Source organism: Melozone crissalis, unplaced genomic scaffold (assembly GCF_028551555.1).
Source record: "Melozone crissalis strain CALT ecotype California unplaced genomic scaffold, PUWL_Pcris_2 ptg000005l_1, whole genome shotgun sequence".
NCBI lineage: Eukaryota > Metazoa > Chordata > Aves > Passeriformes > Passerellidae > Melozone > Melozone crissalis.
In genome coordinates, this window is record NW_026535783.1 from 38,988,456 (window position 1) to 39,003,874 (window position 15,419).

Below are 15,419 nucleotides of genomic sequence, written 5' to 3' on the forward strand. Positions count from 1 at the left end.
TGTAATTTATCCATCCATCCAATGCCTATTACAGTGTAATTACTGGACTGTTGTTTATATTTGCCCCTCCTTCAGAGACAATTTTTTGCTACTTTATTACCTGGGACATAGCCCAGACTGGGATGTTTCTCTGAAATTTAGTGCTAACTTTCAGAAATTCAAACCTTCTCTCACAGCTTTTCCACCAATTTCATGACAATAAGACTGTACCTAGTGTAGTAATTTAACACAAAATTACATTGGTTTAGCCTATTAAGGCAGTAAACAACAGCTTTCACTACTATACAGTGAGAAACAGTCACAAATAGGTCGCAATTTAAGTCATCTACATCAGCAGAATTACTATATTGGTCATTCATGCTAAGCTTATTTCTGATATTAGCTGTTTTTTACTCACTGGCTCCAAAGCATAACCTGATAATTTCCTGCTCTGATGCTTTCCTTGATTGCTTTGACTGATTACCTTTTTCTCTATTCAGTACAACTTTTCTCCTCAAAATTAAGAACTGTCCCTGTGTCTTTACTTATTTCATATGTTTTCAGGTCTGGAACATTATAGTTTTCGAGCTGCACTTATTTTCTACTGAAGGATATTTTATACATGTCAGCATTTCATACAGATTGCCATCTCTATTAGCAATCTCTGGTATGTTTGGATTTTATTGTTCTGAAAGGAAATACATGCTTTTGCACACGTTGTTTGTCTGTGGACACCATTAGACCTTACTTACTGTTGCTCAGACACTGTATTTTCTTTTCAGGTCTGCTTTTTGTTTGGCTTTACAAAAAGCCAGTTGTTGAAATCCTGGTCTCTGATGACTTCTGCCTACACTTTGATAAAGGATTTTCTCACTGTCACTTACCAGTTCCCTGAATTTCCCTTGCCACTGCTCGCCTTTGTCCTCACCTTTATACATTCTGTCAAGGCTTGTCTTTCCAAAGCTATAGGGACAGGCCACGTTTCTCCATTCACTCTCCTTTGGGAGTCAGCCTCCACCTGAGTACTCATGGCCCACCTGCTTCCAAAGGCATCCAAAGATCAAGCAGATCTGCAGTTTACTGTCCAGAGAAATACAGTATTGGGCAGTTGCCTGTCTGGACAGGAGGAACAAAATTACCACTTGTGCTCATGGCCTATACACACAGGAAAATACTGCTGGCAGGTTTGCCTCAAGACTTCCTCAGTGTGAGTGCTTCCTGGACACTCACCAGCAGAATCCTCATCACATCAACAGATGCATCCTTCTCAAACTTGTCTCTGGTTGCCTCTGATTATTCTGCTTTTCACTGCCATCAGTCAACAGAAATGAATGCAAATCCACTGGTCTTCCACAAACTGATGATCCTTCATCAGTCATTCAGATCCACCCCAATAGATCAAGCAAGACCAGCTTCTTATCAGGCAAGAAATTTGGCCCTTTAATTAACAAAACTTTGCTGTACCTAATTTCACCATGACAAGGGAGTTTTTTTCCATCTTATGCAGAGTATCATGGCACCGTCTCTTTTGTACTCACTCCTCACACTGCACTACAGTGAGAACTCTAACCCTGCACATCCTGGGCTACAGGGGACTTTCAAAACAGTCTGTCAGTCTGCTAAAAGTGTAATTTTCTAAGATGCGATCCATGAATCTTTTAGTAGTTTGCATTTGAATTTACACAGAATTCTTTTCTGGGTTTCCATGTTTTCTATGAGACTTTTACAAATTTGTTAAACCATCCATTGGTCATTCACTTTCTATTTTCACCTGGGTGATTGATTTTTATAATGTCCCAGGCAGCGGGAGATTTCCAGTAAACACAAACTGGCTCACATGATTTATTTCACTCCCTTCCACCAGACCCCTTACTCATTGCTTTCCTCAGATTGTTTTATTTCTGATAATATTAGACATTGAGATATCCCCCCCCCAATTTTTTTTAGTCTGTGTTCCATAATCACTGTAATCTATTATCTATATAGTTTGTATGTACAAGGAGATATAAGATATTCACAGAATAAGATTTATGAGATAAAAGATAGCTTCTTTGTATTTTGTATAAAATCTGTCAGATATACACTTCTATTATGTATCTCATATATAATACATTTTTATGTCTTGACACCCATGTTCATTATAGATATCAGCACTTCCTGAGTGGAGAGAAGCTGAACTCTGAGCCCTCCGGCCTCCCTAAGTCCGGGGGCATACTGAAAATGATAATAATCCATGGTTTGTTTTGCCATATTACTTAATTAATCCAGCAGCTCTTGAATTGCATTCTTCTTTCACTGGATATTAAACCAACTTGTCAATTGTAATTGCAGAACTCCTTTTGCCTTTTTTATCTCATTCAGGCCAGTCCTACTGAGTCCATCTTTTCTTGCATGATATTGCTTTAGTTCAGTCATTTTTAGTCCAAAGGAAATATATGCTATAGAGAATTGAAATAAAAAGAAAATGGCCGGCAAGTGCATGAAATAATACTTGTAATCCATACATAAAATCAATTCATATTTCAAAATATTTTCATTATAAAGCTGTATCTGTTAGAAACATAATAAAACTTGTACAGATTGTTCTAATACATCAGTAGTCAATAACTTCAAGTTTTTAGGAAGTTTCCACTCTGATGTGTTAAAGACGCATGAGTCTGTTAAAATGGAATGCCACTTGCGCAGGAAAACAAGTACTTCCAAGGAATACCAGGTAACATTCAGTACTTGTAAAGTTGCTTCTTTCTCTGTGTACAAGCACACAAAGTTACTTTTAAAAATTAGTTGCATAACTTTCTTGTCATCATTTAGTTTTTGCCTTCCCTCTTCTATTGATGCTGAACAGGAAAACATATGCAGATACAAAGGAAACACAAGCAAAGCATTAACAAATTAGGGTAAATTAATGACATTAGATCCATCACTACTTGAACCACAGGAATACCCACCTGGACATGGATATTCCTGGCCTTCAGAGAGACATAACCTTTGTGTCATAATTTGTGTTATTTTGACCACCACATATTCTAGAATCAAGACCTGTGAGTAGCTCCCTTTAGTACACAGAACTTCAACCTTTATCATAACTGTGAGTGAGATCAGGCTCAAACAAGCAGATGTGTAGTCACATAGTTTTGCCAGCTAGAGTCTGTAAGTGAGCATTATCCTTTTTTGTCCTTTTTACAGAACAGTCCCCATTTTCATTCCTTCTTGAAAGATGTGGTCTTCACAAATCTTTTCAAGTATCTACATGTCTGATGTTTAACACCAGTAATTTTTTTTCATTTCCCAGGGAGCTGAAACCTAAAAACTACTGAATCAATGCTAACATGTGATCTGCTCATCTTGTTTATCTCTCTGCGCATTAGTTGTATTTATTTTCTCAAGCATATTTAATGTGCAGTCTTGGTGGAGAATTATGTATTTCTAAATGATGCAATATTGCTGACAGAATTTAAATGACGGAATCACTGATATTGATGTGACAACCTTAATGTCTCTCTGTTTATTATTATGAAATATCTTTGCTACAATGCAGAAAGTAGTATTCCTAATGCCCTCTTCACTCTACATGATTATTTCTGCTGCCCTAAAATAAAATCTTAATTCATTCTGGATAGTGACAGTGATCTTGACAATCAGTAACACTCATCCTCAGTGTGATATCCATTCACTGACTATTCCTTTCGTTCCCCTTTCTATGAAGCAAAATTCCAGACTAGGCAGATACCTCCAGTACTCACTTGAGTCATCCGCATGGACCGCAGGCAGGCAGGGTGCCCCAGCCACGCAGGAAGCATGCTGCCACAAGGCACTAAAGATACTGTTACAGACAAGAAAAGGAAACCTAAACATCATAAAAGGGAGAAACTGAAGTGCTTATGTTACCCAAAGTGAGTTTTTTAGCATTTCTTAAGTGTTGTCTTAGCTAGAGCTCAGCAGAGCTCAGCATCATCATCTCATGTAGGCAGGAAGGCAGGTGGGAACTGTCTACAGTTACCTTTTCTTAAAATTTCTCACTGGTGCAATGGTTTTCTTGTAGTTCTGCCTGCCTGTTTATGGCTAAGATTTTTAGATGCACAGAACTCAGCTGTCTAAAATTCCAGCAGATTGTGCTATGCTAATCACTATTGCCAGCAAAGATCTAATGCAGAACTGACATAGCAGTTGCTTCATTTTAGAAAATGGACTGTAGAGAGAGTAGTACTGGCTCTGCCACTTACCCCAAGTAGCTATTCCCAGACTGCTTGAGAGCTCATTTTGCTGTATATGTTAAAGGTATGGGCTCTGGTTATGCACTGTTTCAGCAACAGTAAATAAATAAATAATAATAATAATAATAAATATCTCCAACAGATCCACCATCAATTTACAATCAATATTGTTCTTGTTTAAGGAACAATTCCCGATGCTGCCTCTCTTACCCAGCTGCGGATTCCCCACCCCTGGAAGTATTCCGGATCTTGAATGGGCCTCTGACCAGTCTTGCTCATGACAGGAGGGTTGGAAAAAAATTATCTTCATGTCCCTTCCAGGCCAAACCATTCAATGACTCTATGATTTTATAATCCTATGATTCTGCTAGAGTACAGTGAATTTCTCTGCACTAAAAAAAATTTAATTTTAGTTTGTTTTGTTGATCTAATAGTCACAGAGATGCTGCATTTGTGTAGTCCAAACTCAGCCACAGACTTACACTAAACATCTGGCTTGCATTTTCTTTTCAATAGCATAGAAGTTAGCCACGTTTCAAGAGGTTTTAATTGTCCAGTAGAGTAGTCCTTTACTTTATTTCTGTATATTTCTTGTCACTATGAATTGCTTTCATGTGTAGAAGTAAGACAGCTCTTTGATTCAGTTTGGAAATGTTGATTTCCTGGTTACAATTAATAACAAGACAAAACAGGGTGGGTGATTATGGATCTGAAAGAAGGATGTAAAATCATCCAGAACTGAACTGGTATCTAGAGTACGGAGTGCTACTGACGAATCTACCCAAATCATCACCCCCTGAATTTAATTTTACCTTGAAGTCCTTGGAATTATTTTTACACAATTTTACTATACCAAAATGTAAAGATGAATTAGTGTTATCATTTTAAAATGCCATAAGCAGATGTAAAGCACAAAAGCAGTATTACAAGGCGGGGGGGTAACCAACTTGGTAAAGCCCACATAGAAAACAACTCCTACCATTCAGAAGTTTGTCCACATTATCACTTTTTTGACTTATCATATCCAGCTCTTTTCCACCATCTCTAAGTCAATTGATAGGATTCACTGCCAGTCAGTTTTGTTTTCTTTACTATATTGCTGCAATGAAAAGTCCATCCTGTAACTCTTGGTTGCGCAGTGTAAGAAGTCTCAGTTCAACTCTCAGCAAGTAGGAAACCATAGAAGCAATCAGAAAAATGAGCTGACCTTCAATCTCAGCAGACAGACCTCGTGTGTACGAAACGAGGAAAATAAATTCAGGATGGGCTTCTTCAGAGATATGGCTAGCTCACACTGGCAAAGCCAGGCATGTTGTTGTGCTTCTGCTGCAGGGAAAGAGGGCTTAGCTTTCCCAGGTACCAAACATCCAACATTCCTCAGCTCTGCTCTCGCTGCAAACTACAGAAGACTGTAAAAGTTGTGCAGTCATGGCTGGCTAATTGTTTTATGCCAAGAGGCTTTAAAAGACAACTGCTTTGAAAATCTTTATCATATCAGCTCTTTGCTAAGCGTTCTCAAACAAAAGAAAGCACTGCAAACACTACATGCTCATGGCAAATGGTGCTCATTTAAAAAAAAATAAGTGCGTCTTCCTTCAAATATTAGTGGCACAATCTGCAGGGGAAATATAACTTTTATGTGATTCAATGTAATTTTTCTATTGGCAAACATACCTCAATGTCAGCTGTAGGCAGAGACAAGGGAAGTCTATCCATGATATCAGTTCCAGAAATAGGCTAAGAAATTATCACATTTGAAGCAATTAATAAAGGAAAAAGATGTAGGGTGAACTATTTCTCAACAAATAATGTTAGGGGGCAATTTAGAAAGCAATATGATATATGATAAAAATATTATTTTAAATCAAACACACTACTTGTAAATCACTCTACCCATTTTTTTCCCAAAGTTTAGCTTTTAAACACATTTCTGCATCTATCTTAACCAAGTCTTTGTCTCCCTCCTGTGTTCAGACTGTTATTAACATGACTTTGACAGAAACAAAGATCTCTTTCAAATATTTACAGTCACTGCTTTAAAATAATTCTTTTTTAACTCAAGTCATATGTAAAGCCACTTTCATCTGAGAAGTTAATATTTCTCAGATGAAGTAAATACTTCACAGATAAAGGCAAATTCACATCTGATAAAAACAGGTCAGAAAAAATGGCAAACAACTTAACAAAATAAATTCATCCCTTTGCAATTTATGATTGATTATTTTCCCCCCTGCTAAGATACTGCACCAAAATTTCTTGGTACTTGCAATATACTAATTTTCAAAAACTTGTCCAAGACCTCTAAACCTTTCTTTTAACTGTCAGACTGCTGAATTTACATGGTGTCATCAAGCAATGACTTTCAAAAGCATTAACATCAGAAGGGGGAGAAATGATTAATGCATAGATGAAACATATCATTAAATCTTAAACTAATCAATTATTAAATTCTGCAATATCTAAGTAAAGTTGCTTGTTTTTATTTCCAAAGGGATTATATGGAGCTAAGGTGGATATATCATACATTTTTGATGCACACACACATCTATGCTTCACTCATTAAGTAGTGTGAGACTGCTTTAAAATAAATATACTGCTACATGGGAAAGACCCTTAAACATGTCATATAAAATCTACCCATTGATTTTTCCTTTATTTCCCCTTTATTTTCCTTTTTCTCATATTTTCAACAGCCAGGACAGCTGTCTTTGTGAAATCAGTATGTATGAACTAGTATGTATGTAGTTTGTTGCTGTATTTTTATATTTTCTAGTGCTGAATGTGTTCCCCTTTCTAAGAGAATCTATAGAGCAGAGTCTTTCTCTTTTGCTGTAAGAGAACAAGTTCCCAAGTCAAATCACATTATTTGGAAGGCACTGCATCTGATATTTGAATATTTGAACCTCCAGGGCAGTAGGAAAAGAGTTTCCAAATAATAAACACCGTTTCATACAAACCTTTAGAAATTTGTAGAAGAATGCTCCAAATATTTAAAAAAAAAAAAAAAAAAAAAAGATGATACACATGAACAACTACTGTCCATGTATTTGGTGTAAAAAGATGTTTAAGAAAAGCCATAATTTCAATCTATTGGAAGTGTCGGATAAACCCACAACATGACACCTGTCTAGTTACTTGTCTCTTACTTGCTGTAAATCTATTCCATCAGCAATGGCTTTTAGTCTTCCATTTCTCTTTGCTGCTATGTGTCTATCTCTTTCCAAAAGAAGAATGAAGACCTTAGGCCAAACCTTTTACTCATATCTGCTTTAGCCACACTCATGCACCTCAAAGTCGAGCCTAGTAGATTCCTTTCCAATAAACTGAGGCTGATGATCCAATTTTAAAAGTATTTAAAGCATTAAAAAATACCTTTTAAAATTAAAATTACTTTTGTAGCCCTTTTGTCAAGCTTGGATATATTTGTTATCATTTCTGTTCCCACTTCTTGACTGCCCATGAGATGACAAAAAACTTCTAGATAATTCTTGGTTTGGTTTGGTAAAATAAGAAGGAACTGAACAAAAAGGTCTTTAGGCAAAGAATCTTTTATTTTAACCACCAGACTGTAAATAATTTGCTATAACATAGCCAATAATTATCTAAAACTTGCACACTCTTGTTATTATTGTGAATTACTTAGCATACATTAAATCATTGCAAACCTTTTGGGGATTGTACTCTAAAATGCTACCTCATGCTTACATTTTTGACCCAAAGGAGAAGTCAAAATTTTTCCCCTGTGTCTAACTCTCAGTTGGTCTTCCAGAAAATATTAGCAGTTTTCAAATCCTTCTATTTTTTTCAGTCACTGGAATTCTCTCTTATTCAGCAATCTGTGATCTGATTTTCTATAAACCTCTACCTTCACTGACTTCTACAGAACGGTACACATCTCTCTGAAGTTGTAACCCATCACCCTGGTATGTTATCACCATTCCTGTTTCAAGGAGAAATGAAATAGTTGTTAGTTTTATGGCTTTGAAAATCCCTCCAATAGGGGAATAGAGAGTACATTGAAATGTTTCTCACTATAACCTTTTCTCACCTAGCTGAAGAGAAAGGCAGTGTAGTAGAGCTAGAGTAAGTCCTGTTCACAGAGATTTTTCAGCACTTATCTTCTATAGCATACCTGCATTTAAATATATTTTGTCTCCCTGAATCTTTGCTTTCCCCCTTTTCCATTTTCTACAATTCAGAAGGTAAACACAACCACAATAATGTGTAAATTGGATTTGTAACCCATCCCGAGAGGGTGAACACTAAGTAGGTCACAAGAACACAGATACTGATGGGGTGAAGAAGAGCTCCTGTGCTTCTGTCACACACCTCTTCTAATGCAATGTGATAGAATGATCTTAGACAAAATGTTGAGTCAAGTAGGTTTTTCTTTGGCCTTCGGAGATGATTTTGCTTAAGTGTTGACGTACTTAATCCATCACTCAATAATAGTCTTGAGTAGTAACATTACTGAAAATTAGCTTTGAAATAAGCAGTAATATGAGTGCTTTGTTTGGCAATAGATGTTGCACAAATTCAGCTGCAGTTAGACCAGCCAAGGTTTCAATTACTGCAGACGCCTTGGTGGAAAGAGGACCAGCATGTGGGCAGTAATTTTCATTGTTTGCTTTACTCCTGTATCCTTTGATAGCCAGCTGGTGATGGATGGGAGCAGTGTAATGATGCAGACTCTCTCCTCTGAAAGCCGTTTTGTACAGCAATCCAGATACTAATAAAACCCCATGAAATACCACATTTTTACGAACTGCTAAAGTGATATGACTGTTATATGTTGATAATGATGAATTGAAGGAGTAATTGGCAATAATTTATTACCCTTTTCCTTGTGAGGAAATTACTCATACAGCTAAATTATACCAGTATATTATGAAAATGAAGTCATTCTCTTCCCAGGCAACTCCTCTTACAGCTAGAAGCCATGTCTGCTATTTTTACATCTTTCACTACTGTTCAGTTCTGAACTCCATGCAAAAAGAACTGCTCTTTTTCTTCTTTTTGTGGTACACAGAATGCTGTGATCTAGACAAGGATCACAGGATTAAAATCTTTTAACAGAAATAATAGCTCCAGAATAATTTTGTAGCCTAAGGAGATGGAAAGAAAATATTTCTTTATACAGCATATAATGATACAGTCTAATTTCCTGAACAAGTAACTGATTCAAGATAGTAAAGCAACAAATATCCTACTGAGGAAAAAAGTTCAAAATTAATTAAAGAGGCAGAAAGAAATTATCTGAATAATTAAAAAGTCATCTCTAGTTGTTCAAAGCGAGATAAGCATACAGGAATATCTCTTTAGTTCTCATCTCTGAAAACAGATCAAAGATTACCTCCTTGGGATGAGAAAGAAATTCATTAGATCCTTAGTCATTCAGTGGAATCATTCACTTCAACAAAATTTGTCTTCGGTCAAGTTTGTAATTGCAGAGATGTAATAAATACACAAATAGCATGGAACATCTTTCAAAGAGCCAAAGGAAAGCTTTTGAGAGCCACATTGACAGTGGCATGAGGTCTCCTGAGCATTCTTTTTTATAGGAAATGTTTAATTGCTTTTTATTGAGCAGAACCTTTCCTTCTGCTTGTAAAAGAAATTATTGCTTTCTGCCTCTGGTTCAGTCAGAGGAAGTTAATAGTCCCAGTTTCCTCTGGCAAAAGACACAGTTAATGACTGGAAGACTATCATAAACAGGGTTTATTGCCCAAATTACAATCCAGTTCCTAACCAGCCTTCTCATTTCAAATTGCCCTCCTGGTATTTTGGTGATTTTGTGTCTTATCTGGTACACAGATAATAAGTTCTCTGATATTTTAAAACTTTACGTGCTTCTTTTTCTTCTTTTAAATTTTCTTTTAATTGTATTCACATTGCTGGAAATTGTTAAGTTCAGTGTGAAAGGTATATTTATTGACTTCACAACACCAAAGTGCTTCTCAACAGAAGTGATTCTTCAGTGTGCAACAAGACCTGTGTCCAAATACAAAAAAGAAATTATTCCTTCTCTGCCCTGAAGCTGCTCCTTCTGGTGTAATATTTAAGGGCAATTATTAGGGCATGTATAAAAAATACGATTGTATAGGAAAATATTTGTGAAATCTTTAAGGTAAAAAAGTTAATAGAATACTACACATGTGATAATTATTCTTACTATGACATCATAAATGTACAGAGATTTGCAGTTAAACTAAAATCCCTGCTTTATAGTGCTATCAAAGAAGTCAAACATATTGACTAGGTGTAGCTGGTACTATGGTTGGAACATATTGTGAAATGACAAGACATAAAGAAAAATTAAGGCAGATTTTCTGTAATTTACCAATTTAGCAATGAGAAGTGTTATACAAAAAAATGCTAAAAATTGTGTTTCTTTGAAGGGGATTTCAGAAAGGAAGATTTTGGGATTGCACACTAGAGAATTTCTTTGCTATTACACCTCATACCAAGGTGTCAGATTTTCTAAATAGATAGATACATCCAAGACAGACATTTACTCAGAGTGAAATACAGTAGCAAGAAATGTAAAAGCCACCTTCCTGCCAGGACAAAGACATAATTACAAACACTGCATAAACCTAATCAATAAGTTGTATTGTCACAGATTGTCACAGAAATAACAAAAGTCTACAAAGAAAATAGGTTTGAAATGTGATCAAGTCTCACCATGAACTCTAAAAGCCATTACTGCATTTATATCAAACAAGTCTCTAGAATTTTACATTATTAAAAAATAAAAAACCAAAACAAACAGGATAGAGGGAAAAAATCTTAAATTGTGAGAGAAAACAGTGATTATTTTAATTATATCACCCACTCCCTAAACTTCTGAAGCATCTGAAGACTTCCAGCGCTATCATGGCACTTCAATGATGCTGTCCTTTATATTTCAGACTGGTGATCTTTTAAATTTAAGTGTTGTGTAACCATCAGCATTGCAATTCTGAAAATATTTACTATCATTGCATCAGGATTTTTACATCTTATATTGGCATTTTTATACTCTAAACAAAAATAACTATATAACTTTTAATTTTTCATTGAAAATGAAGTGTCTGTAAAGGATTTCAAGACTGACAGGAAAAAACCCATCTATGTAGAATAGAGATAACATCTAGCTTGCTTATGGCTAAGGATTCATTCAAGGGTATATCTATGTCTCTGTAAGAGGTGTTTAAACAGGCACAATAAAGATAGTAAATATTTTGAACAATCAGGCTAATTTATTAGAACACCTAATTAATATTAATAGAGCATTTCAACGTCACTAACTGTAGCATACTACAGGATTGAATTAGAAATCAACAGTAGCAACTGACAGAGGAGTGTGTAACCAGGGCATAAATGGAGAGTCTTCCAAATACTGCTTATTTTTTTAGCTATAGTAGAGATGGTAAAAATGTATTTATTATTTCTAAAAAGCAAAGAGTGCTTTGAAGCACAGAATTTTGTTTAAGTCCAGTTTCAGCCTCACTATATTCTTTCCTTACTGTGTCAGTATTCTCTTTGGCTCAGAAGCTATTCTGTGCAGGGGAGATACAGAATAATAATGCAGAAGACTGCAGCTGATGACCAATCCCCTAACATTTTTATTTTGTGTTATAGCTGTGATATATAATCAGTGATTTCCTGAGTCTGGTACCACACCAGAGAGTCATGGACCATAGTGCATGTACAGAGTCTCCAGAAAAGCTGTCCCACTCCCTGGTTTCTGCCTGGGAATTGGAAGCTCTTCCACAACATCAGCAACAGCTGCAGCACAAACATACTACAAGAGTTACATCAATCTGTGAGAAAAAGCCACTCTAAATTAACCCTGCTGAGCAGTGCCACTTTCAAGAGAGCTGTCCTTCAAATAAAAGCCATCAGACATTAAATTTGTCACTCTGTGTCTTTCAGCAATCAAGTGCCATCATTTCACTTTGACAGCAGAGAGAGGAATTAATCTCTATGAAAAATATCAAACAGACATACCTTGAGTAGTCCATGAAAGTGAAGTTGAGGGCTGGGTTGTTTTCTGCAGCAGGTACTTATTTCAACAATTCCAGCAAATGGAGAGAAAAAGGATATCGGAGCCTTACAACAGTAACGGAATGGCCACTTCTACAGCATTTCTACTCCAACATGTCCATTTTAAGACTCTCAGTCTATATTTCAACCTAACTAAATCCTAAAAGCCTTCTCTGAGTGACAAGTAGACAATCAGAGGACTCAGAAATCATAGCCTCACATGGGAAGAAGCATGATACAAAGATAGCACCTTGCAGAGCACCCCTCAGGACAAAACTGCACCCTGATTTTTTCAGATCCCACAGTCTGCATAACACTTTTACAGCCCCATCTTATGTCTGCCCTACTCACAAAAAATGTCCCAGCACTCCACGCACCTACAATGCAGGCAATCTGATGATTGTCTCATAGCACAAACCTGCAAAACAGGAGATAAATAACATGAGGTTGTGGGAAAATAGGAGAAGAATAACCTGGGATTGGTCTCTCTCAGAGGAGATAATCCCTAGAACGGATTAGTTCTACATACTCTGGCACTTGAGCTCCCTCCTCTCATCCGGGACACAACAGATTGGCATTATGGTAAACTCAGTAGCCTGTAGCTCTGTTGGTAAGAAAGGCAGAATGTGTGTCACAGCTCCTACACTCTACAATTGCTTTATGCATACCTGTTATGGGACCTTTATTTTTTAAGTGAAACAAAATCCAAACAGATTAATCTGATTTATCAGCCTTATAGCTACCATATGTTGGATAAGAAGATAATTGGTTTGGAGTTCTAAGAGTCATAAAGATCTAATTTATATCCACTTATTCCTGAACTAAAAGGATATATGTGGTAAGACAGTATAAAGTATGGTCTAATGGACTATTAAGAGAAGCATGCTAAAACTGTGTGGCAGACAGCCTTTACTTTTTATCACTAAACACTTCATTAATGACCAATTAAAGAATCCCCCTGAATTAGCTCATTTGGTGCTAGAGGTAAGTTTTTAAACAATATTTCAGAAAACTAAGTTGTTACCATGCAGCATATTGGAAAACATGGTGCATCAGAAAGATGCGCACACTATTAATAACATGTCAATAAAGTCCATTATCATCCACCCAGTTACAGTACCAGCAGTACTGAACATTACCTTGGGAAAATCAGATCTGGAACATTAAACACTCCCCTTAGTGACAGGAGTGGTGCAGCTGCAGCTAACAGGGACACCACAGAGCAGGCTGTTGCTATCTCTCATAAGGAAGGAACTGAAATAACTTTCAGTGACTGCAACAAAATACACTGTCTTGTCTAAAGCCTTGCTTCACTGAAACACTTACAGATATCTTACATCAATGCCCATATGCTCAGTCTCAAGACTTCGGGTGATTTCATGGCATATTTTCAATTATTGTCCAAGGAAAAAAAGCACAAGATGGGCATCACAGTTTCAATGCAGGACACAGAGATTCATCCCCCTCTCTACAAAACAGCAGTCACAGCCATAAAAAGCCCTCAGCTGTGAAGCTGAGCTATCTGCCCTTTGGCCAGTTTATCCCCAGTTGTCACAGATAAGGAAATAATTAAGAGAACAAAGTAAAAAATGCATGTATCAGCAAAAGAATAATCAGGTCATTTGCTCTACAGCTCTTGCTAAAAGTGCAGCGCTACAGTCTTCTGAAGAGCAGTTTTTCCCTACAGGAGCATCCCACAGCCTGCTGCTACCTGAGCCGTGAAGAGACTGGTCCAAAGCATGCGGCTGGAGCCTGTCTCTCACCCCTTGACTGATGGCAGATTCACTCTGTCTTTATACAGCACTATGATGAAATATACCTAAATTTTTGGCATTTAAAGCAGCACCTCCCCAAGAGCATTGAACTTGAGAGCACCTGGCTGACCAATCAGCAGCAGGAATGGCATTTGCTTACACTGGCACCCAACTTCTCACCCACTCCACTCATTCCTTCTCTTTTGCACTTCATATCAGTCTCCATGTTCCCACACTGCAGCCACCTAGCCTTGTATCTCCTGCACAATTTTGATCTATCTCCCTGCAAAGGGAACACTCTCTGGGGACCTAAGCCACCAATGTGACTTCTGAAAAATTCATAGCATGCCCAAGTTTAGGGAAGGAGCTTCAGCATTTTGTTGCAAGGACTTTTACAACTCCTGCACCAGAATATGAGAAGTTGCCATACCATGTCAGTTAAGTAACACTGGTCATCTCTTCTTTTTCCTTACTGGCAACAGATCTACTTTCTTTCTGGAATTCAGAAACAGCTTAAGAATTCCTCTCATCTTTGCTACTATTTCCAGCTCAGTTTCTGAGACTCCTATCTTCTCTTGCTCAAAATATTGTCCTAAGTGTGAATTGTAACTACCTCTGTCTTAAATATAACTACCTCTGTCTTAAATACCTGTTATTGAATAATGTTTTTTGTAATAGGATAATAAAACACTGCACCATATTTTGTCATAGGCAGCACAGCTGTAATTTATAGTGTGTTTTATGCTCATTGTCCCTCAAACAATAGAAACTGCTTTTCATTCTCCTTTACCCTAGCATGGGACATAGTGTGTGTCCAGCCAAGTTCAGATTGTGTTGCTCTCTCTTCATTAGTCCTCATGTATTCCACTCACTATAACCAAAAGTGGCAGCGGCAGTGTTGAGAGCAGCTGCAAGGTTTCTGGGATCCTTGTTATGGCTGTGATGAACTGCAAAGTATCCTGCAATAAACTGTAATCACTAGCACACCATCTTCAGCCAGCTAACCTGCCTGACCGAATGTGTGAATGGGGAAAGAGATTCAAGGAGTGCCATGACTCAGAACATGCCTGGAGTAGGACATACCAAGGCCCACTGCTAGTGAGGTCTCTGTCTTCTCCACTAGAACTTCACATCTTGTTGCTAAAACTTACAATCTAGTATCAGTTCTCTTTAATAGCAATGTAAAATAGATGTAATCCAAATAATTTAAATGAGCATAAGTAATGGAATGAGGGACATAAAATTCATTTTTATCCTACATTTTCACAGTAATTATTTTTCTTCAGAGAATAATCACCACTTTCTAGAACTGAGCTTTTAATAGTATTGCAGTAATTTAATATAGGGACTGTAATTTTTGAGACTTCATTTTAGACAACATAATACTCCTTTCAGATTTTAAAAAAAATTTATAAGGTAAGCTTCACTCTAAGAACAAACTCCA